The sequence below is a fragment of the Otolemur garnettii genome, unplaced genomic scaffold, assembly GCF_000181295.1.
Source record: "Otolemur garnettii isolate 467f Iridium unplaced genomic scaffold, OtoGar3 scaffold00118, whole genome shotgun sequence".
Classification (NCBI taxonomy): Eukaryota; Metazoa; Chordata; class Mammalia; order Primates; family Galagidae; genus Otolemur; species Otolemur garnettii.
In genome coordinates this window covers 1,318,734-1,341,231 of record NW_003852513.1, presented here as the reverse complement: position 1 = coordinate 1,341,231, position 22,498 = coordinate 1,318,734, and the positions used below count along the sequence as shown (strand labels likewise).

At 37.2% G+C, this 22,498-nt stretch overlaps 1 protein-coding gene and 1 pseudogene across 1 annotated transcript in view; one reads left to right on the top strand and one right to left on the bottom strand.

Moving 5' to 3' along the window:
• The window catches only part of RNGTT (RNA guanylyltransferase and 5'-phosphatase), a 354,972-nt gene that overhangs the window by 232,091 nt on the left and 100,383 nt on the right, over positions 1-22,498 (top strand). The gene's annotated exons all lie outside the window — the stretch shown is intronic.
• Positions 16,426-19,852, bottom strand: LOC100957656 (annotated as a pseudogene).

Below are 22,498 nucleotides of genomic sequence, written 5' to 3'. Positions count from 1 at the left end.
AAAACATAAATGTCACCCTAAGACTAGGTCACCAGGAGCTCTTTACTGTCAGGGTAACTCATAATCAGTCTCTGTACTTAGCTGAAATTTCCTTGTAGGTGTTCATACCAATTAGGGCTTCTGCAGCCTCTGTTCTAGGTGCACTGCGCTGCGGTATGACTGGCTGTGAAACCAGAGAGCCATATCAGACCACCTATTCCTTTTTTTTTTTTAAGAGGCAGAGTACTGTGATATCGCAGCACACAGCAACCTCCAGCTCTTGGGCTCAGGCAGTTCTCTTGCCTCACCCTCTCAAGTAGCTAGGACTACAGGGACCCCCCACAAGGCTGGGCTGTTTTTTTTTTTTGTTGTTGTTGTTGTTTGGCAGGGGCCAGTGCCCTACTCACTGAGCTTCAGGCACTGCCTAGCCTGTTCCTTCTTAATGATCATGGATGTACTTATATTTTATCACATGAGGTGAGCTAGTACTCCTTGGTAATCATTCAGATTATTTTATATTTCCTCTTTCCCAACTTCTCCTTGTAATGGTATAATTTAACATAAGAAAGCATACTTAATTTAGGTATTTCCTTTTTATCCTTTAAAGGTATTTAAACACACTTGTAAAGCAAATCAAGTTAAAAAGACATTATCTGGGGCGGTACCTGTGGCTCAGTGAGTAGGGCTCCAGCCCTATAGATCGAGGGTGGTAGTTTGAACCCGGCCTTGGCCAAACTGCAACCAAAAGAAAAATAGCCAAGTGTTGTGGTAGGCACCTGTAGTCCCAGCCACTTGGGAGGCTGAGGCAAGAGAATCTCCTAAGCCCAAGAGCTGGAGGTTGCTGTGAGCTGTGACGCCATAGCACTCTACTGAGGGTAACAGTGAAAATCTGTCCCTGAAAAAAACAAACCATTATTTGCCTTTCAGACGAAATTATAGACGGGATTTATATTAATTTCCCAGGGCTTCTGTAACAAGTGACCACAAGCTAACTGGGTGGCTTAAAACAGAAATTCATTCTCTCAGTTTTGAAGTCTAGGAGTCCCAAGTCAAGGTGCAGGCAGTGCCACTCTCCCCAGGGTCTGTGGGAGTATCTGCTATTTGCTTCCTCCAGCTTCTGGTGGGTGCTGGCTTCCCTGGCTTGTGGCCACACCTCTTTGTTCAGTCCTCACTTGTCTTTCCCTCTGTGTGTCCTTATCTTCTCCTGTCTGTTACAAGGATTCCAGTTATTGGATTTAGGGCCCACCCAAGTAATCCAGATGATTTCCTCTAATCCTTAACTTAATTATCTATACAGACCCTTTTGCCAAGTAAGGTAACATTCACAGATTTGAGAGATTTGGACATGGGCATACCTTTTTTGGGACCATTATTCAACCCGTTGCATGATCCTTTAGCTGTTTTTGTTTTGCTTATCTGTGGTGTACTTGACTGAAAAACTATAGATGAAAAAATGTAAGACCTTAAAAACTACTCAGTTAAAAATCATTAAAAGGAGAACTATAAATTAAGTAAAAAGTAAGTAGGAGTATATAGTTTCATATTCAAGTTGAGATTTTTCTGATTATTGATCTGACTAATGATTTTTTTTTTAATCCAGACATAGTGGGTATTACAAAACTTTGTACTTACTGAAACTCTCTGTTGTAGCAGGCCTTCCCTATCATGACTCCGCCAGGGGAGAGGGTCTCTTCCCTGTGACTCCCAGGTTCTCTACTTGGCCTCTGCAGATCAGAAATGGGGTGGAGGGGCTGCAGTAGAAGTTGAAGCTCACCGTATGGTCCCAACTGACACACTATGGGGAGAAGAGCTTCAGTATCACCAGGGGTGGTGTGAGTCCTGATGCTCCCAGGCCTTCTTTGACGCCACCCCAGTGAAGGCCAGGTGCCTTTTCATAGTAGGGTAGGGCTGAAAGTCCATCCCCCTCCCCCTTGGTCTTCACTGCCCTTTTGATGAGGCATGTCTCATTACCCCAGCTCCTCTCTTAGCCTTCTCTCTTTCTACTCTGGTGAGGATAAGGGTTCCTCCTTATAGCCTGGTGAGGAGAGACGCCTGGGCTCCCCACTTGGCCATTGCGGGCAGGTCTGGAGGTAGGCTGCAGGGTTTTCTGTGGTGTGTTACCCAGAGTGGAGTTGTTACTGTCAATAAGTGTCCTGTCTCTCGAGGCTGCTCCTTTCCTGGAGAGAGGGAAGGCAGGCTTTTCTTCCGGCTTTTTTGTTTCCTTCCATTGGCATTTTTGGGTTGTTGCCTTCTCCAGTACCCGGTTTGAAATATAGCAGGCAAAAAGAAAACTCAGGTTATTCATTTCGTTCCTTGGATCCTGACTTCCATCTTTTTTTAGAATCTTATGTTGCATTATATCTAATGTCCCTGGTTTTTGGTTGTACTTGGTGGAAGGAATAAGGAAAAAAGTACGTTTTATTTCATCCCAAAGCAGAAGTTGCAGGAAAGGTTTTATGTGTAACCTGTTAAGAATGATCAACACTGTGGTGGCTCACTAAGTACTTGTTGGATTGAGTCAAAAGTAATGCATATTTCTTTAGGAAGGCTGTTTGCATGCATATGTGATCTTTGAGAATTTAGAAAAGAAAGAGGTAAGTAAAATAAAATATAGCATTTCTATCAAATTAGTCTTCAAATATAATAATTTCTACACTTTTTGTGAAACACAATTCATAATGTAGAGGAAGAAAGATAGTATCGCATTTAACAATAACTTTATTTAGTATCATTTCTATTGTTACCTAGAAACTGATTTTGTTATATCTAAATTCATTTTGGATGGTCATTTGTCTTTTAATTATTTTCTTGTGCTGTAGATTAAATGAACCTGATTTTTATTATAAAACCAAAGATCACATCCTGGGACACAGTGAAAGCATTCTGTTGTAAATTATAAGTTGTCACTTATTTTGAGGCTGTTCTACACCATGAAAGATGAAGATTCGGATCAGTCTGGTGATCTTTCAACAAATGCTGTTAGAGTATTCAGTTTCTATTTTAAAAAGTACTTTCCAGGGCGGCGCCTGTAGCTCAAGGAGTAGTACACCAGCCCCATATACCAGAGGTGGCAGGTTCAAACCCAGCCCGGCCAAAAATTGCCAAAAAAAAAAAGTACTTTGCAAAAATTTCAGATTGAGTAATGACATAAGTTTAACTTAAAATTTCACTGAACATTTTCATCATTTTCCATTTCACAGTATTCTACCCAGTTGTTAATCTGAGTAGTACCTTTAGGAGGTAGGACATTTATTTCCATTTTATAGATAAGGAAATAGAGAAAGTCATTTAGTTTATGACTTATCCAAGAGCATTCAGTGAATTGCTATTAGAACAGTACACCAAGTTGGAACTCTAAATATTTTTTTTACCACCATTCAGTGCTTAGTTCAATAGATCATGTCAGTAACCAAATTAAATTTAGATCTTTCACAACAAGAGTGAAGGGAGGAAAAGATTACCCAATTAGAACCTAGTTTTAGACATGGTCTGTAAATATCTAATTTTTCAGTCTGATGCATCAAGAATGTTTCATCATTATAATATCCTTTCTTTCATATGTAGCATAATAAAAAGCCCATGATACAAGGCAATACTTTCTAAAAGTATTTTCTCTTTAATAAGAAATATGACAGTTACTTGAAAATAACTCATTTTTAATAATTTAAAGAAAAATGAAAAATATGTATATGTAATAAACATGTAAATATAGTACATAATACTTGCCATAAAATATATTGCGTATTCACACTTTATATATTATCATGTACAGTGTAAGACTGAAAATTTATGATAGGTTTACAAACTCATTTTGATGCTACCATGTGAAAGAATACTGTGGTATAAAATAAATTGGAATTGAGGAACTGTTTATCTAAATTTCATGCCATATTTTTCTGTGTTTGAAATAGTTATCTAAATACAGTGTCAGTTTGGGGCGCTATAATAAGAATGCTGTAGACTAGTTGACTTAATAGAAATCTATTGCTGGTAGTTCTGGAACAGAAAGCCTGAGATTGGGGTACCAGCAAGGTCAGGTTCTAGTGAGGGTGCTCTTCCTGGTTTGCAGGTGGCTGCCTTCTGGTAGAGGAAGGAAGCCAGTGCTTTGGGGGGAGGGGGGTTGGTAGTGGTCATGATTTAGTTAATCTGAAAGGCCCCACCTCCTAAAACCTAAGGCCTTTGTGCACTGGGGTTTCCACAGTGACCTGGGGCACACAGATATGCAGCCCAGAGCATGTGTGTATGCCTTCTTTATAAAGTATTCATAAATTGTGGCAAAAATTTATCACTAAAAATTACGGGCCTAAAATCTAGATTCAGCTCTTATTCTGCAAACATGTTGATCATGGAAGCATATTTGCAATACTGTCTTTGGGAATTAGAATCCTGATGTAGCAGTGTTTTGTGGCATCGTGGAGATTTCTTTGGTGCTCTTTCCTTCCTTTCCAGGCTTTCTCCTGTTCCTACAGTTCTCCATTTGCACTCTGTTGTTAAAATTCTAGTCGGTGTCTAATAAAGCTGGGTAATTACTGCATTGCTTTCCTATTCAATGCTTTTATTTATCACATTGGGTATTTTCGCAGTGACTCAGTTTGAGGTGATACTAGTTTAAAATTAAAGCCTGTTATTTCAATTATCTAAAGGTAGGAATGCCTATAGTGAAACTAAATTACTGTAAATTTTATTTCCCAAGTCCAGATAAATTCTTCCTACTTTTGAAGTATCACAGTTTTTTGTTATTAACATTTATTGTATTTTGCTTTGCATTATGGTGAGCTGTTTTCTTGTCCTTCACAGCATATAATGGTGTTTTATACTTAGCCTGTTCCCCAGTACATGTTTTGAATTAAATTAATTTACCTGAAGAAAAAATGAACATGTGACACCTTTCCCATGTCTGGTCCTTTAGTGTGGTATGTTGATTTCCTTTTTATTCCTGCTTACTTCTCACTGGGCTATCCAATTATATATTCATTTTTAGTTCTACTATCTATTCATTATTATATCTCAATTGGTTGGATTATTAAGATTTTGTTCCCTGTTAATCTTTTAATTTTCTATAGTAAAAATAGATGATCATTGTTGAATTGCTTCTAAATTTAAATTCCATTCTAATAAATACCATTTAGATACACAGTCTAACTATAATAGCGTCTGCCACATGGTAAGTGCTCAAGAATGAAAAGGATGAGCGAGTGAACTAATGAATACTACTGACCTGTCTAATAGTTTATCCAAGTATTTATAGGTATGTAGGTATGGTTGCTATGCTATATTCAAGTAGTTGTAGTTACCAAAAATTCTTTTTTTTTTTTTTTTTGGCACAGTTTCACTTTGTCACTCTCGGTAGAGCACTATGGCATCATAGCTCACAGCAACTTCCAACTCTTGGGCTTAAGTGATTCCCTTGCCTCAGCCTCCCAGGTAGCTGGGACTACAGGCGCCCGCCACAATGCTCAGCTATTTTTTGGTTATAGTTGTCATTGTTGTTTGGCAGGCCTGGGATCAGTTCAAACCTACCAGCTCTGGTGTATGTGGTTGGTGCCCTAGCCACTGAGCTACAGGCGCCGAGCCGTGCCAAAAATTCTTTTCTTTTCTTTTTTTTTAAAAAGAGACCAAGTCTCACTTTATTGCCCTCAGTAGAGTGCTGTAGCATCATGGCTCACAGCAGCCTCCCAACTCCTGGGCTTAAGCGATTCTCTTTCCTCAGCCTCCTGAGTAGCTGGGGTTGCAGGTGCCCACCACAACGCTCAGCTATTTTTTGTTGCAGTTTGGCTGGGGCCAGGTTTGAACCCACCACCTTTGGTATATGGGGCTGGCATCCTACCTACTGAGCTACTGGTGCCACCCCATGCAAAAAATTCTTAATTTAAAGTCCTCAGTAGTAAAGGCTCTCTACAGGTGGGCATGAACACACTACCTGAAATCTGTTCACTTCATTAAGGTGTACCCTTTCGATATTATCAAAATAAGCTGATAGGTTAGGGCTCATTAAGCAGAATTACATGGAATTGTTATATAGATTAAATGTGGTCTAATGTATGGGAAGGGAATCTCTATGAATTATAAAGTATTACACAAAGATTAATTCATTCATTAAAGAAACTTTTATTAATATGAAACCAATAATACATTTTTGCGACATTACTGTGCTGTAACTATATTTCTTAGAATATGCAGTGTGTATTTGAGCTTAAAATAAATTGTCAGGATTGGAACTAAGCCTTACAGGAGTATCTAATTCTTTGTGAGGTGTCTTTGGGTGCTTCCAAATAATTAGAAGGAAGTAATTATGAGAAAAATTATAAAATATTCCTGGGAGATGGCTATTAAAAAGCTAATTTCTGCATGTCAGTGCTATAATCAGGAAGTGAAGGTTTGGGGGTTTATTTTGGATGAAATATTAGTTTGCATTTATTTGTCCAAAATATTGCAAGACTAGACATTGAGAGATTAAACTTCTCTCTAAAGAGTATTCAAAAACAAGACTAGATTTTCTGTTTATTTAAAGTTAAATGTGATAAAGAAAACAGTAAAATGGTTTATTTATGGTTGAAAATGTGTCATTGGAAAGAATTCTCAGTTTCACCCAAGAAAACATTTAAGCGCATTAGTAATACCTGACCTTTTAATTTTATGCCAAAAGCATTTACTAAGAGCAATCTAACTTTCAAAAATCACTATGATTCTTGGTTAACAGTTTTGAGTCTTTGGAAACTTACGTAATTTTTTTCTTGTACAAAAAGAGAGCATATGTATTTTTCTATGAAATTTTCTTTTCATTGATACCATTTTGTTGTTCTCCTTACATTTGTATATGGTAAGGTAGAACAAAGTGCTATGGACTTACTATTCAGTGGAAATGTGTCCTTTCAAGGATCATTTGCTGTCTAGACCTCTATTTACTAGTAGTTACGAAAAGATTATACTTCACTAGTTAGATCAGTGTATGATAGTTTCAAGGCAGAATTTAAAAGAAAGTTTTAAATATCATACTTGGAAAAGAGATGAAGAACAGTTAATCCATTGCTAATAACCAATTTAATACAAACATTTTTAATTGTTCATATTTTGTTCCCTTTCTTTACTGTAATCTATCAGTCATGCTTTCTTTTAAGAACCCACTTATAGTTTTAAGCAGATAAAAACAAGAGTTTTAACCTTTAGAGAACATATAGTACATTTAAATATGTATGTATCTATAATACAACTTTGTTATTTTAGATCAGACTTTTGGAAGTCTGGACATGGTGTGCACACAGGTTGAGTAGAAATTAACATTTTTTTTCTTTCTTTCTTTCTTTTTTTTTTTTTTTTTGCAGTTTTTGGCCACGGCCAGGTTTGAACCTGCCACCTCTGGTATATGGGGACAGCGCCCTACTCTTTTGAGCCAAAGGCACCTCCCTTTTTTTTTTATTTTTTTAAAGAGATGAGGCCTTGCTATGTTACTCAGGTTGGTCTTGAACTCCTGGCCTCAAGCCATCTTTTTGCCTTAGCCTCCAAAATAGCTGGGACTGTATTGTCCCAAGCAATTGATAATTATAAATACATTTCAGAAAGTATGCTTAATTTTAGTGAGGGAAAACCAAAACTTCCAAAGAATCACTAAGAATTTTAATTGCATTCAGTTGTGGACAAACAATATGCTGTTCACAGTGTGCAGCACTGCTTCTTCACATATGTGCAGCTGGGTAGCAGTGCAGTGTCGAACGAAAGGTATATACAATAAATATCAAACTGACTATAATATGTAGTTAAAATTCTTAGTTTTAAAAAGTAAGCTAGACTAAATGTGTGTATCTTGTAAATTATAAAAATTTAAGATACCTTAGGAATGTGATGTGTGCCTGTGTATGTGCATCTCTTAGGGATTATAAAATTTCAGGATGCCCAAATGATAAAATACTTGTTTGATTTAAATCAATTAGAAATGAGATTAGGATAAAATATTTTCTTACAAAGAGACATAATTTCTGGGCTCCGGGTGACTATCTGTGTGTATCATCTTCATCCTCTGCCTCTCCTGAATGGTGTCTAGTGATAAATCCTGGGTTTAAAAGCCCTGCCCACCCTGTTTTGTTAGGCAGTTTACAGGGCAGGAATTATATCAGTAGTTACTTCCATTCTTGCCTATAAACAGCACAACAAATTTTACATTAAGATGCAGCAGAATTTTCTTCTTTCTTCAGTAGGATCTTTGAGAATTTTTTTTGTTCAAGTCATATCCCTGAGTGAATAAACAGTGCTCTCCCCTGTTGTGGCTATTAGACCTGGTGGCTGTTGAGCACTTGAAATGTGGCTCATCCAAATGAGATGAACTGTGCATGTGAAATATATACCAGACTTTGAAGACTTGATTGAAAAAAAAAAGATGTAACTCATGAGTAACTTTTATATTTATTGTCATATTGAAATGAAAATATTTTTGAATATTCAGTTATATAAAATGTATTATAATTGAATTCATCTTTTTATTTTTAATGTGGCTACTGGACAATTTTAAATGTATGTGGCTTGCATTTGCGGATAGGACTATTGGACAGCATTAACCGGTGTAATCTTAAAAATTACAGTAATGTATGTGTTAGATAACCACAGCTTAGCGTATGTTCTGAAAGCATATTTTATGTTGTACTTGTGACCTCATTTTCCTACTTACATATTTTTCTTACCTATTTTTGTCTATTCAACCTCAATCCAGTTTGAAAGCTGTTAGTATTCCAGTATAGGATACTCTTCTTTTTTAATCCCCGTGTTTCCTAAGATAAGTATTCATAAATTAAGATTTCACCTTCCGTCCTCTAGAGGTCACAGGCATTGACAAGTTATTCTTATGAATATGGATTATTTAATGTTTTGTGTTCTGAAGAAGAGCAGCCTGTGGACCAGTGGTCTTTCAGACTGCTCTTCTCAGAGGAAGGTGTGTGCCTGCTTGGCGTTACTGTCAACATCTGAAACCTGCAGTTTAGGGTTAACTGTCCCTTTTTCTCCGGGAAAACGTATACAACAACAGGGTAAGTAAAAGAAACTGTATAAATTCCATTTTTTAGAAGACAGAAAAATCTTCAAAGTCCAGAGTGCTGCCTGAAGTGACTGAGATTTGGCAGAGCCACAGGTAAAGCAGCGCTGAGTAGAGACATATTTCAGAAAGCACCAATGTTAAGAGACTCCCTCAAAGCTGGGCCCGAGCTCTGAAGTCTGAAAGCTGGAGCTGGAATCACCGTGGTCAAACCTGAGCATTGACATTAGGCAGTAGCTAGCAAGGCAGGAAGGCAAGAGCAGGAGGGGAAGCAGAGGAGCTTATTCTGAAGCTCAGGGGTTGCTTTGGAGAATAGGACTGGTACCCTTGAGACTGCAGCAGTGAGGTACTAGGCAAGTAGGAGGAATGTAAGCTGGTTGCAGAAGCCCTTCTGGCCCTAGTGAGGGAGAAAAAGGATTCAAAAAAGAGCTTATCATAGCGACATGGAAAGAGAGCCCTGGGGTTGCATGCTTTGATGGCTGCTGTGGTCACCCCTTCTCCTGGCTTTCCTCTCACTGGAATCTCCTACTTGGTCCAGGAATGTCTTATTTCTTTAATCTTGAATTATAAGGTATATTGATGTGATGTCAGTTCAAATATACTACTAAAACAAAAGAAAAAAAACCCCCACAAAAAAAGACAAGCAAAATATCCTGGCAGAGAAAGTCTTTCTTGGTGTGCCCCTTGTAGCTGAGTACATTAGTCCTTTTACTGTGTATTTATTGATTGATGTATCTGGATTTTTTGGTGTGTGTCTCTCTCTCTAAAACAGTATTCTGAACAGTAGAGTCTATTGTTCAGCACAAAACAGAGTACCTATATCCTGAACAGCTTTTGTACTTTGGAGATACTTTAGGTAATAGCATTGTTACCATTGGAAAAGGATTGGCATCAAAGTCTACTAAGGTACAAAAAACTGGTATCAGCTAGGAATTGACCCACTGTGTAGTAGCATATTTTAGGGAACTGTTAAGTATTTTCTAAGAAACAATTCTTACTCGTTTCCTTGCCTGAAAGAGTAAAAACTCTAAATCTTCTGCTCTGTCTCTGTTTAAAGAGGGGTTGGGTCAATTCCCACCCAGTGCATACATTGCATCAGTGTTTTGCACACTTCCTGGGTGAAAGCCACACCTGCAACGCGGGCTTTTACCCTACAAAAGCAAACTGTGTGACCTTATCATATGTAACCCATATTAATATGAAAAAAAAAAAGAAATAAAAATATATTTCCTCAAAAAAAGAGAATGTACTTTAATAATTTTCTTGATCCTTTGATGAAACCACAGTGATTTTGGGATCTAGCTCTGCTTAAAAAAAAAGATTCCTAGTCCCTGATACATGATTTGTTTTTTTCTAACAAAGCCAACCAGTACTTTAATGGTGTACAAAGATAGCAGATATACTATGGATTGGTTGTATCCTATGTCTTACATGTGTAGGGTAAAATTGCTAATTTGTTTCACAGCTATGATTATTAGGTGTTTTAAAAATGATTTTTTTTCCTTTGAGACAGAGCCTTACTTTGTCACTCTCGTAGAGTGCCATGGCATCACAGCTTACAGCAACCTCAAATTCTTGGGCTTAAGAGATTCTCTTGCCTCAGCCTCCCAAGTAGCTGGGACTACAGGCACCTGCCACAATGCCTGGCTATTTTCAGAGGTGCGGTCTTGCTCTGGCTCAGGCTGGTCTCCAACTCCTGAGCTCAGGCTCCCAGAGTACTGGGATTACAGGTGTGGGCCACCACGCCTGCCCCTAAAAATAATTTTTGTTGGCTGTAATATTTGACAAAATGAAAAAACTTATAATTTAAGCTTTTAAGATAGAATAGTCTGGTTGATATTGACTACTGGGTTCTCTGTTTTCTAAATGGATTTCTACCTAGCAAGTTTTATGAAGGAAGAAGAATAGCACAGACAGTACCTCTACTATTTGGGAAGAGTTTCTCTTGTCTTAATAATAATGGCATCATTTATGAGATGAAACATAAGTAAGAAAGATGTTAGATATTGTCAACTTTGGAATATCTGTAGCAAGATTGTTTGGAAAGAGATGCCACCTGGTTCGACATACCTAGTTTATCTCTTGAAGTTAGGAGTTAGGAAGCCTATAAGTGTCTTTTTTTTAAAGTAGTTTTTGATAATGATTTTCTTTGTTGATAACTTTTGTACATATTTATAGGATTCATGTGATTTTATTATGTGCATAGAATGTGTAATGACCAGGTCAGGGTATTTAGGGTAGCCATCACCTCAATTAGTTATCATTTTCTAGGCATTGGGAATATTTTAAGTCCTCTCTTCTAGCCATTTTGAAATATGCAATACATTGTTAACTATAGTAACCCTACTGTGCTACTGAGCATTAAAACTTATTCTGTTTATCTGACTATGTGTTTTTACCCATTAACCAACCTCTCTTTATCCCTTCCCCTTCCCCCGCACACCCTTCCCAGCCTCTGAGAATATCTATCATTCTGCTGTCAACCTCCATGAGATCAACTTTTTTACTTCCACATATGAGTGAGAGAGAGTGATAATTATCTTTCTGTGCCTGGCTTATTTCACTTAACATATGGCCACCAGTTCTATCCATGTTGCTGCAAATGACAGGATTCATTGTTTTTTATGGCAGAGTAGAGTGTCATTATGTGTATACATCACATTTTCTTAAACTACTCATCTGAAGCCAGGTGGATTGCCTGAGCTCTGGAGTTTGAGACCAGCCTGAGCAAGGGTGAAACTTAGTCTCTAAAAATAGCCATGAGTTGTGGTGGGCGCTTATGCTCCCAGCTACCCAGGAGGCTGAGGCAAGAGGATTGCTTGAGTTTGAGGTTGCTGAGAGCTATGATACCATGTTACTATACCAAGGGCAACAAAGTGAGACTCAAAACAAACAAACAAACAAACAGACAAACAAAAACATTTCATTTGTTGATGGACATTTTAGTTGACTATCTTTGGTATTGTGAATAGGGCTGCAGTAATCACAGGCATACAGATATTCCTTTGATTACTAATTTCCTTTCTTTTGGATAAATATAGTAGGACTGAGGGATTGTGTGGTTCTACTTTTAGTTGATTTGAGAAATCATATACTTGTGCATTTATATGTCTTCTTTTGAGAAATGTCTGTTTGTGTTCTTTGCCCACTTTTTTTTTAATTAAATCATAGCTGTGTACATTAATGCAGTCATGGGGTACAGTGTGCTGGTTTTATATACAATTTGAAATATTCTCATCAAACTGGTTAACATAGCTTCATGGCATTTTCTTAGTTATTGTGTTAAGACATTTATATTCTACATTTAATAAGTTTCACATGTACCCTTGTAAGATGCGCCATAGGTGTGGTCCCACCAATTACCCTCCCTCCACTTGTCCTCCTCCCTCCCCTTCCCTCTCTTTCCCCTTTCCCCATATTCTTGGGCTATAATTGGGTTATAGCTTTCATATGAAAGCTATAAATTCTTTGCCCACTTTTTAATGGGATTACTTGGTTTTCTTAATAAAAACTTCTGCACAGTTCTCTCTTGATGGGAGAAAATATTTGCTAACTATTTATCTGACAAGGGAGTAATATCCAGAATATAAAAGGAACTGAAACAATTCAATAGTAAAAAATTAAATATCTTGGTATCTTTGGACATTGTGTGACTGGACATTTTGCATTTTCAATTTTCACAAGTTAAATAGGACATCATTGATTCTAATATGTACTAAAAAAATTTAGCTGTGGAAAGTTTATTTCCATAGACTAGTGGCCACTAAATAGCTAAGCCCCTATCCTTTAAAATAAATTGTAACTGGAGAAATAAAACATCGAATGATAGCCTTGGAGAGTAGGAGGTTTGTCTCTTGGGTCTCACTGTTTGCAGAGTAGCACATTTTTACAAGGGAAAAAAGTTTATCATAACATATATTTCTCAATCTCACGAGATTCCAGGAAATCAGCTATATTTATCAGGCCTCTGTTACTTTCATTGTTCTTAGACTAACCATTGTGAATTGAGTGATGGAAATAGAGTGTGGATTTGTAATTAACCCCATTCTCTCAGTCTTGGTCAAGGCCCTTCAGATAGCATCTCTGTTATCATTACTTTTGAGTAATCATTATTTGTAGTTGTTTTCTGTGTAGCATCTTACTTTTTGATATAATGAGTGTATTGTTACAGGGTTAGTTATTCATTGATCAGCTGAAAGGATGTAGACTTTTAGTTTTAGAGGATTTAGGATGAGAAAAGATAAATTTGGAATCCTATTTATTTCAAAAGTGACCCCTTAAATATGTAACCCGGTAAATATGGTTTATTAATTTACATGATAGATTTATTATACAAAATATTATATGTCATACTATATACTATGTACTTATTTATATTACTGAAGTATAAGTAGGCACCATTTCCTCAAAGGACCCTTGAAATTATCAGCCTTGACCCTCTGTTCTCCTAATTGAACAAAGGATTATTCCATCTAATTAAAACTTTAAATTTCTTGACCTAATTTAAAGGTCAAGTTTTCAATTTTGAGGGGAGGACGGTAATAGTGGTGAGGTTAACAGAGAGGGATAATTAAGTGTTTTTAAATTAAGGGTAGCTGGGCACCGTGGCTCACGGATGTAATCCTAGCACTCCGGGAGGCGGGTGGATTGCCTGAGCTCACAGGTTCACCAGCCTGAGCGGAGGGAGGCCTCATCTCTAAAAATAGCTGGGCATTGTAATAGGCACCAGCTAAGTCGGGAGGCAGAGGCAAGAGAATCATCACTTGAGCCCAATAGTTTGAGGTTGCTGTGAGCTATAATGCCACAGCATTCTACCGAAAGCAACAAAATGAGACTCTCAAATTAATTAATTAATTAATTAATGGTAAAGTCATTTCCTAATTCATTAATGACTTTTCTTACCTTAATAAAATTAGAGAATGGTGGATTTTATATAGATCACCTATTTTTTTAATGTTAGGGAAGCTATGAAGTGTATTTATTGTTACCAAATTCATGTGTTCAAGGCTACTGTGTGCACATGAATTCCACACAGGGAATAAAGCACCAACATTAAGTACCTCAGTTCGGTGAGTCTGAAGTTAACTGGGTAGTTATCCTTTCCATTCTCTTTTTACTTAGGAGACATTTTATAGGTTGAAAGCACAAAGGACCAAGTGTAATAGTATTCAAATTATGTCTAAATATTGTATTCCTTTCAGGTCAGGATTATTCCCTGTTGCCCTTAGAAAGAAGGAGCACAAATTGAAATTGCGTGAAATTTCAGGTAGTTCAGAGTTCCTTTAAAGCTAACCATAGGCCCAGAGTTAAGAACTCCAGAGAATATATATTTCTTTTTTTCTTCACACAATCTTTGAGACTGCTTGTTTCTAGAGGGCTGGTAAGGTGGACTCTTTATTTCTGATATCATCTTTTATATTAGTTCATTTACTCATCATTTTTATTTACTAATATAATAAAATATAAATTAGTGTTTTGCTTATTATAAATTGCTTGACCAATTTTTGGCTACTATCTAAAACATTTGCTAGGCTTAATTAAGCAGTATTGTACTTAATAAAATTTCCCTTCTTTTGCTTTAAAGGAAGTGACCTCTTTGCCTCTGTGTAGTCATTTTTATTTAATAACAGGTATTTTACGTCTTTGCCATTTGATGAGGGATAGGCAGAAGTAAAGAATATACCAGTTTGGTATTATTTAGGTTACACCATAATGATCTGTGTTATAGGTTCTTACTATTTTGAAGTGGGTATGTAAAACCAATTATAAGTGAATTTTTAAGCAGGTAATTTAATTATAAAAGAGTGTCAGGCTAACTTAAGTCATAAAACACTTTTATTTGTGTCTTGTAGACATAGCAAGTTGTTTTAAGCTTCTTTGATATTTGCTTTACTGAATTGTATTTTTACCTTGTGAAGTAGTTGAAATGATTCTACTCACCGTTTTCAGATATTGCAGTAGAATTCTGTTTTTAAAAAAATATTAATTGAAAATATTTAGCTTTTAGATTCCTGCATAGTATCGTTTAAATTGTAGAAGCATATTAATGTGCTCGTCTTTTATGATACCCTACAAGAAACCTATGAGTGCTGTTTCTCATATACAGTGACATTTCTTTGAATTATTTTTATATATATTATATATAAATACCATCTCTAAATTATGTATATGTATATTATATATAAATATATATATATATATATATAACCGATAAATTTGCAGTGCCTATCATGTCTCATTAGCCATGTGTTTTTTCTGATGATAAAGATTGTACCTTATGAAATAAAATATAAAGACACCTGTACTTTCTTGTAAAATTAATCTGATCTCAGAGGCAGCATGTCACTTTATATCATTTTACCACCCAAAACACTTAAAAATTTTTTTAACTAAAGTAGGCATTTCAGTGCAGAAGACTCAGTATTCACGTGGACCTTGAGGTTTGGCTCATGATGCTTGCTGCTGCTGCCGAGTTGCTCATCTTAATTTTTTTTTAAATGCCATGAGAACAGCTTTTATGTTTTTGGAGTTGGAGACTGTTGGCACATTAAATCTCTGCTCGGAGGTTAACTCAAGTTCCTTTTCTGTTGGGATCTCTTGTGGTGTCCACTGACTTCTCTTCCTTCTCTGCTCTTCATTCCTCCTGCTCCCAGTGCAGTGATTCACACCTCAGCATATCAGACTCCTGGGACGGCAATGATCATTTTAAGAAAAGGCTCTTTTACCTGTCTACCTGTTTTGAGTATCACTTACAGGAAAGTAAAAGGAGGCTCAGAGCTTGTGAGTTTATAATTATAACCCCACTTTATTATTTTTTATTGACAAGGTAGGAACACGTTTATTATATTTCACAAGATTAAAATTACAAAATTTGGGTGTGAAAATGCAAGATTTAATTGTTGGGAAAATTCATCTTCCATAGTACCAGTCAAGACAGCTATCACTTTGTCAGCCACCTTCTCAGCTTCCTGGGGTCCTTCTTTCTTCCACATACCAGTCAGAACCAGCTACCTCAACAAAAGCCAAGCTGACCAAATCAAATTAATTCTTTACATCCTCTAAATTTCAGAAGAATCTTAAAAATCGTTAGCCAGAAGGTATCACGGGAAAGTTAACCCCAAACATTCTCTTTAAGGAGTAAGTTCTTCCAATGAGCACATTTCAAGCTGTTGACATAAATAAAAGTTTACCCTTTAGGTCATTATCCATCCATGAATCAAACTGCATTACAGTTCATATTGTTGGCATCCCTCCCATGGCTTGAGGCTCACAGACCCAGGTTGTTTACTCAGTCATCAATTTTGTTGTTGTTTTAGAGAAAGAACACTCAAAGGATTATTCATAGGAATAGTAGTCCTCAATCCCTTCTGCTTTCCATTGCATGTAACATATTACTTGTTCTGTTTAAATAATCATCTGTCCAACCCTCATTCATTGTACTTAGACAGTTTTAAGCTGGGGGTGATATTCATTGACTGCTGTTCCTGGAAGAGCAGTTCGAAGGCCTAGGGAATGCGGAGGGAAGAAATGTGGCACGATGACTTGCAGTAATGGCACCAGTCAGAGTACCCCAAAAGTCCACACTGCTCACAGACGTCAACCTCAAAGGCATCACTTGAAATGATTAGTCTCTCTAGCAAAAGCATACTGGCTCCATAACCAATTAAACAGTCATGCTCCATTTCTCCAAGACGCAAGCCACCATCACGAGATCGACCTTTAGTGGGTTGCCTGGTAAGGATGGTTTATGGGCCCTGGGCCTGGGCATGCATTTTACCCAGCACCATGTGTTTCAGTATCTGATAGTATACAGGTCTGAAATAGATGTATCTTTCTGAGGGCTCACCTGTGATGCCAGATGTCACGTAGTCTTTCCCCAAGTAGTTGTAACCGTGGCAAACCAGGTCTTCACACACGTCCTTTACTTTACTCCCTCCAAATGCAGTGCCATAGTGGAACTGGCCATCCAACACACTGGCCTTGCCAGCCAGCAGCTCGATTAACTTCCCCACCGTCATTCAAGATGGGAAGCCATGTGGGTTCATTATGATTTCTGGACAGATGCCAGAATCACAAAATGGCATGTCTCCCTGGGGGACAATCAAGCCACAAACACCTTTTTGCCCATGACGACTGCTGAATTTATCTCTAATTTCTGTCTCAGCAGCATTTTGATCAGAAAAGCATCTTCAGCGTTTGAAGATATCATTACTTTTTCAATATATGAATCTGTTGCTCCTTTGTAGGTTATAGGCACATCTTTGTACTGTGGTTGCTGTGGCACATTACTTCCTTCCAAAGGAATCTGAGTTGCTGTGGGCATGGACTTATTTACAAGCACGTGTTTGTCTTCTACTTTCTCACCTGGAGAACAAATACCATCTGCATCTAAAATTTCATATTGCCGTATGGGTTTCCTTGTAGCAGGATCCAAAATGGGCCCCATCACTTTATTAAAAGTCTGATTGGTATATCGTTTCAATGTACATTTAGCATTTTATATACAAGGCAACGTCCAAGGCCTCTGTCTAGGGAGGCTTTGTTTAAAACAAGAGCATCTTCAATATCATAGCCACTATAACTCATGACAGCAACTGTCGCATTCTGTCTAGCTGGCAATTTCTCAAACTCTATTAGTTCAATGGTTTTTGTTTTGACCATGGGTTTTTATGGATATGCTAGTAGATACATGAGAGTATCAATTTTGTTTCTCTGGTTGTATCCAATGGCACCCATGGCTTGCTTCCCCATGGCACACTGATATGTGTTTCTTGGGGACTGGTTATGATGAGGGTATGAGATCAGGCCAGCACAAACACCAAGAAGAGTGAAGGGTTCAATCGCCAAGTGGGTGGTATCTTTATTAATTGTATGTTCATAGAGTGCAATGTTACAATCATTTTCTTCATTCATATCTAAATATTCAACCAGACTCTCATGTAAGAAATCTTCAAAATTCCTGTACCCCTGGGCCAGCTCTTCCATATCCTGATTTGAGACTGCTGGTTTCTGTTTCTTGACAATTATGTAGGCTCTGCACAGCCTTCCTCCATCAGAGGAAATGGAGACACACCGATCTGTAAGATTTGTTGAGATAGAAACAAATTCGTTGATATATCCTGCCTGCTCTTTGCATCAGTCGAAATGTATTCACTAGCTTTGTATGGTCTCGAATGACACCAAGAATGTTACCATTAAGAAAAACAAGAAACACATTTGGGTAAGAGAGCTTTTCCCCACAGAATAAATTCACATCTTCTACTCCCTGACTGGCTAATTTAACAGTCTTCCATGTCAGTTGTGATGTGTGTCATAAGGGCTAAGTTTTTAACCAAACCACATGCCTCTCCTTCAGGAGTGTCTGAACAACAAAGCATTCCCCACTGAGATGGCTAGAGAGAGCACGGACCACTCACTTTTCTTGTATTTTCAAACTGGGAAGATATTCTTGTCATCATGCCCAGGGCAGATATGTATGACAAGCAAGACAGCACTTGGGTCACACCTTGGCAGTCCATTTTAAATCTCTTTAGAGACCAGTTTCCAGTAGAAATGGCATTCACTATGCCATTGGTAATCTGGTCTTGGCGCATATGTTTCACAACATCAAACTGGGCTGCTCGTTGCTTAGGGATCACTTGGTCGGCAATCTTCTTCATTTCAGAATTAAATTTTTTGAACAAATCTTCAAAAAGAAGTGATAAAAGCTACCCTGCCAATTCCAATTGCTTATTACCATAATAGTCTCTGTCATCAACTTTATTGTCTCCTTGTGCCAGAATTACTCTTCATACCATCACTGCAGTATAATTATACTGGGCTTGGGAATTAAATTCCTTAACTGGTACACGGGTCAGAATTGTAGAAGCAGGAGCTCTCTTGCTTCTTCTATTTTGGTTTTCTTTGGTCCACCTTTGCCTTCTTACTTTGTTCCCTATATATTTTAATGCCTGCATCTGTGTGAAAATCTGAGCTTTCTGACACTCTTTCAAACTGGGCTATCACGTGCTCCTCTGTTCCAGTCATCTGTACAATTTCCTGGTCACTCTCAACGCCCATGGCCTTAAATATGATGACAATGGGTATATCTTCTGGCAAAGTATTATGCCTCAAATAAAATCATCCTTGTTTCACAGCCATATTGGTTCTGCTTTTTTTCTCATGGGTAGAGCTGGTAACTGAAGCTCCAACTACCCCTTTTCTGTCAGCTTCCACAATGATCCTGTTCTTAGACAGTTGCTCTTGGATAAGAATAACCTTTTCTACACCTTTAACAATGAAGTAGCCACCTGGATCTAAAGGACATTCGTTCAGTTTGGCAAACTCTGCTGGCGTTTTTCCTGTAAGAACACAGTTTGAACTGCGTAGCGTTATAGACATTCTGCCAATGGGTAAGGCATTGTGGATGATCCTCTGGCTGCCTCGGGTATACTCAATATCTACTGTAATGGGTACAGAGTATGTCATGTCTCTCAAACGGCACTCATGAGCGGACACTGGTCTAGTTACATTGAAGCTTTCTTCAACATCAGGAAGCTCAACATAGATATTAAGATATTTCAAATACCACATGGGGTCAGCATCACTTGTAACCTTTTCGTTGGCTTTCATTATCTTCTTTATCTCTACATTAATGAAATAGTTAAATGAATCTATGTGCTGTTTCACAAGACCTTTCACCTTTAAAAATGCTGGGAGCAGCCTCCATTTTTCCCCTACACTTGGAATCTGCGCAGCCATCTGCTCCGGGGTCAGGTTTCCAAATTCCTTCGCAAGCACGTCCATGTCGCTCACAACCAAGGAAGAAGTGGACAGACCCTCCAACACCCGCCTTCACTGCCCGAAGCAAGCTGCAGCACTTGTGGAGCGCAGTGCGCAGACCTATAACCCCGCTTTAAGTGAAATATTTTCTTCGATCTTAGAGATAAATTGACTCTGGCCCTATTGAGCATAATCAGAATATTTGCAAGATGATTTTTTGTTGACTTATATGTGACAGATGACTTCAGATGTTAAGTACCAGCAAAGGATATAATACAGCAACATTTTTTGAATTTTGCACGAACACCTCAGGTTTCTTTTTCTAACAAGAGATTAAGAAAGAACTTTAGGAAACTATGAAGCTTTGTCATTATGTATTTGTTTTATCATCTGTCATCTCATTTGTAGGAATCTTTCTTTAAATATTCCGAAGACCAGGTAATTTTTGTCTTGTCCTGGTCATGTCAGAACTTTAACTGTCAGTTTTGGTTTTGCATAGCAAAATATTTTATGGAAAAGTAATCTACATATAAACTTGTTTCATATTTCTTCACTAAAATGTCTGCATTACATTTCTTTATATTTTAGACTGACTGTACATTACTGGTTTTTCTTTAAGGAAGAATGTGGGTTTTTGGTTTATTTTGCTTTTTCATAGATTATTTATCAAATAGCCATTTACCACCTGCCATGTGTCAGGAACTATACTAGAAGCTTGGAGTTGTAATGTAGAATGTTGTACGATGACACCTTGATAGCATTTGCTAAGAGTCATAAAGTGAAAAGTTTTATCATTGGTTCCAGTGTTGAATCATAGTGTATCTAAAGGAATTCCATAGAACCAGAATATGAGTTAGCATGTAACATACAGGCCTTTACTTTTAGGAATGAAAAGGCTTTATGGTTCATGTTAGTTGATAATAAAATTTGCCAATTTGTCTTAGTTTCTGGTAGTTTAACTACTACAAGCTAACTGCCTCTTTAAGACTATGAGCTCCTAAGAATAGGGATTATTATCTTTATGTCTCTGGTACCTGGTCCAGAGTCTGACATACAGTATAAATAAATGATATATAATAAATGACTGGTTAATGGATGATATCATTTCTATGAGGATGAGAAAGAGCCAAATGATAGAAGTTGGATCTAATTTTCTTCCCTTGCTATTTGTTACCTTTGTCTTTTTTTCTTTATTTCCTTTTTTATTATAAAAAGCAGACATGTTGATCTTTGAAGAGGTTAGATAGAGCTTTGTGAACCCCAAACTAATCTTATCACTGAGATTTTTTGGGAAGGATTAATTATGCTTAACTGGTCTTCTTAATTATTAAAACAATGTCTGTATAGCGTGGGAGGTAAGAACAAAGAGCTAGAAAAAGAGAAGTTTGATTCCCATTTCTACATCTTACAAACAGTGTGCCCTTAGGTGAATTGGTCATTTCTATTAGCTTCCATATCTATTAAATGAGATTAATCATCATGAGGTGATCTCTTGTCAGAGAACCTAACTCATGAAGTTCTCTGACAAGATTAAATGGCAATTTTAGATTCCTAATACTAAAGAAGTATTCAAATTAAATTAATAGCATTTTTAAATAGTAATTTAAAATGAAACTTTCACATAGAGCCTTGCACATTGAAATTTTCAATAACTGTAATTTTTACTGTTGTTGCCTTTATACTAATTTATAGGAACATATCTTTACTAATATACACTATCTATATAAGTGAACACACACACACGCGTATATATATATAATACATATATGTGCATGCTTAGGCCAGCTATTTAGAACATGCTATTTCTAATCTAACTACTTAGGAAACTTAATTAGTTACCAGCAGATTGCTTTGTGAATATGTGATCAAAGGAAAAGAGATGATCCTAAAGGATACTTCATCCAGGCTGTCGTAGAGCTTGGAAAATTAGGCCTCCACATTGGTGTATATCATGCTTTTCTAACATCCAGATTGCTCATCTTTTCTAATTATATCAGTAAATCTTTGTCTTTCTTTCCCTCTGACCATCTGCCTCTTTCCTCCTCTCCTCCTGTCATACATACCAACATGCACATACCATGTGAACTCTGACAGATTTACATTTTTAAACTCCTATTTGCCATTTAGCTATAAACTTCAATATTTCATACAAAGCAATTAATATTTTTTTCTTTTTAAGTGTCATGTATTTTGAGAATGTATATACCTTGGTCTTTTAATGGATTCAACTAATTTAAACATCAGTTGAGCACATATATTATTTTACTTAATCCTTATGAAGCAAGTCATATCCATTTGCCCAACAAAATACAGAGGCTAAAGAGGAGTTAAATGAACTGGCTAAAGATATGCAGTTAATAAGCTCCATAGTTAGAGTAAGATCTGTTACATGATTTCACGCCACCCTTCCCACAGGATTATGGCTGCCTGAACAAAAAGGACCATGGCATCCCTATTTATATGAGTCATCTCTACCCAGGCTGATAACCTTTTGTAAAATATCTATTCTGTAGAAAATAAGAAGTTACAGATTGTTGAGAAAAGCAAGAGTAAGTGTTGAAGTTGGGAAGATATCCAATAATTAGAGGCCAGATTTAGCAAAGAGGAGATGAGAAGGAAAGCTTAGAATGAATGTCTAGAAATGACAGATGGATTAAAGGGTGAATAAACTTACAGCTCAAGACTAGACCTTCTTGGACAGTGCCTGTGGCTCAGTGGGTACGGCGCCAGCCCCATATA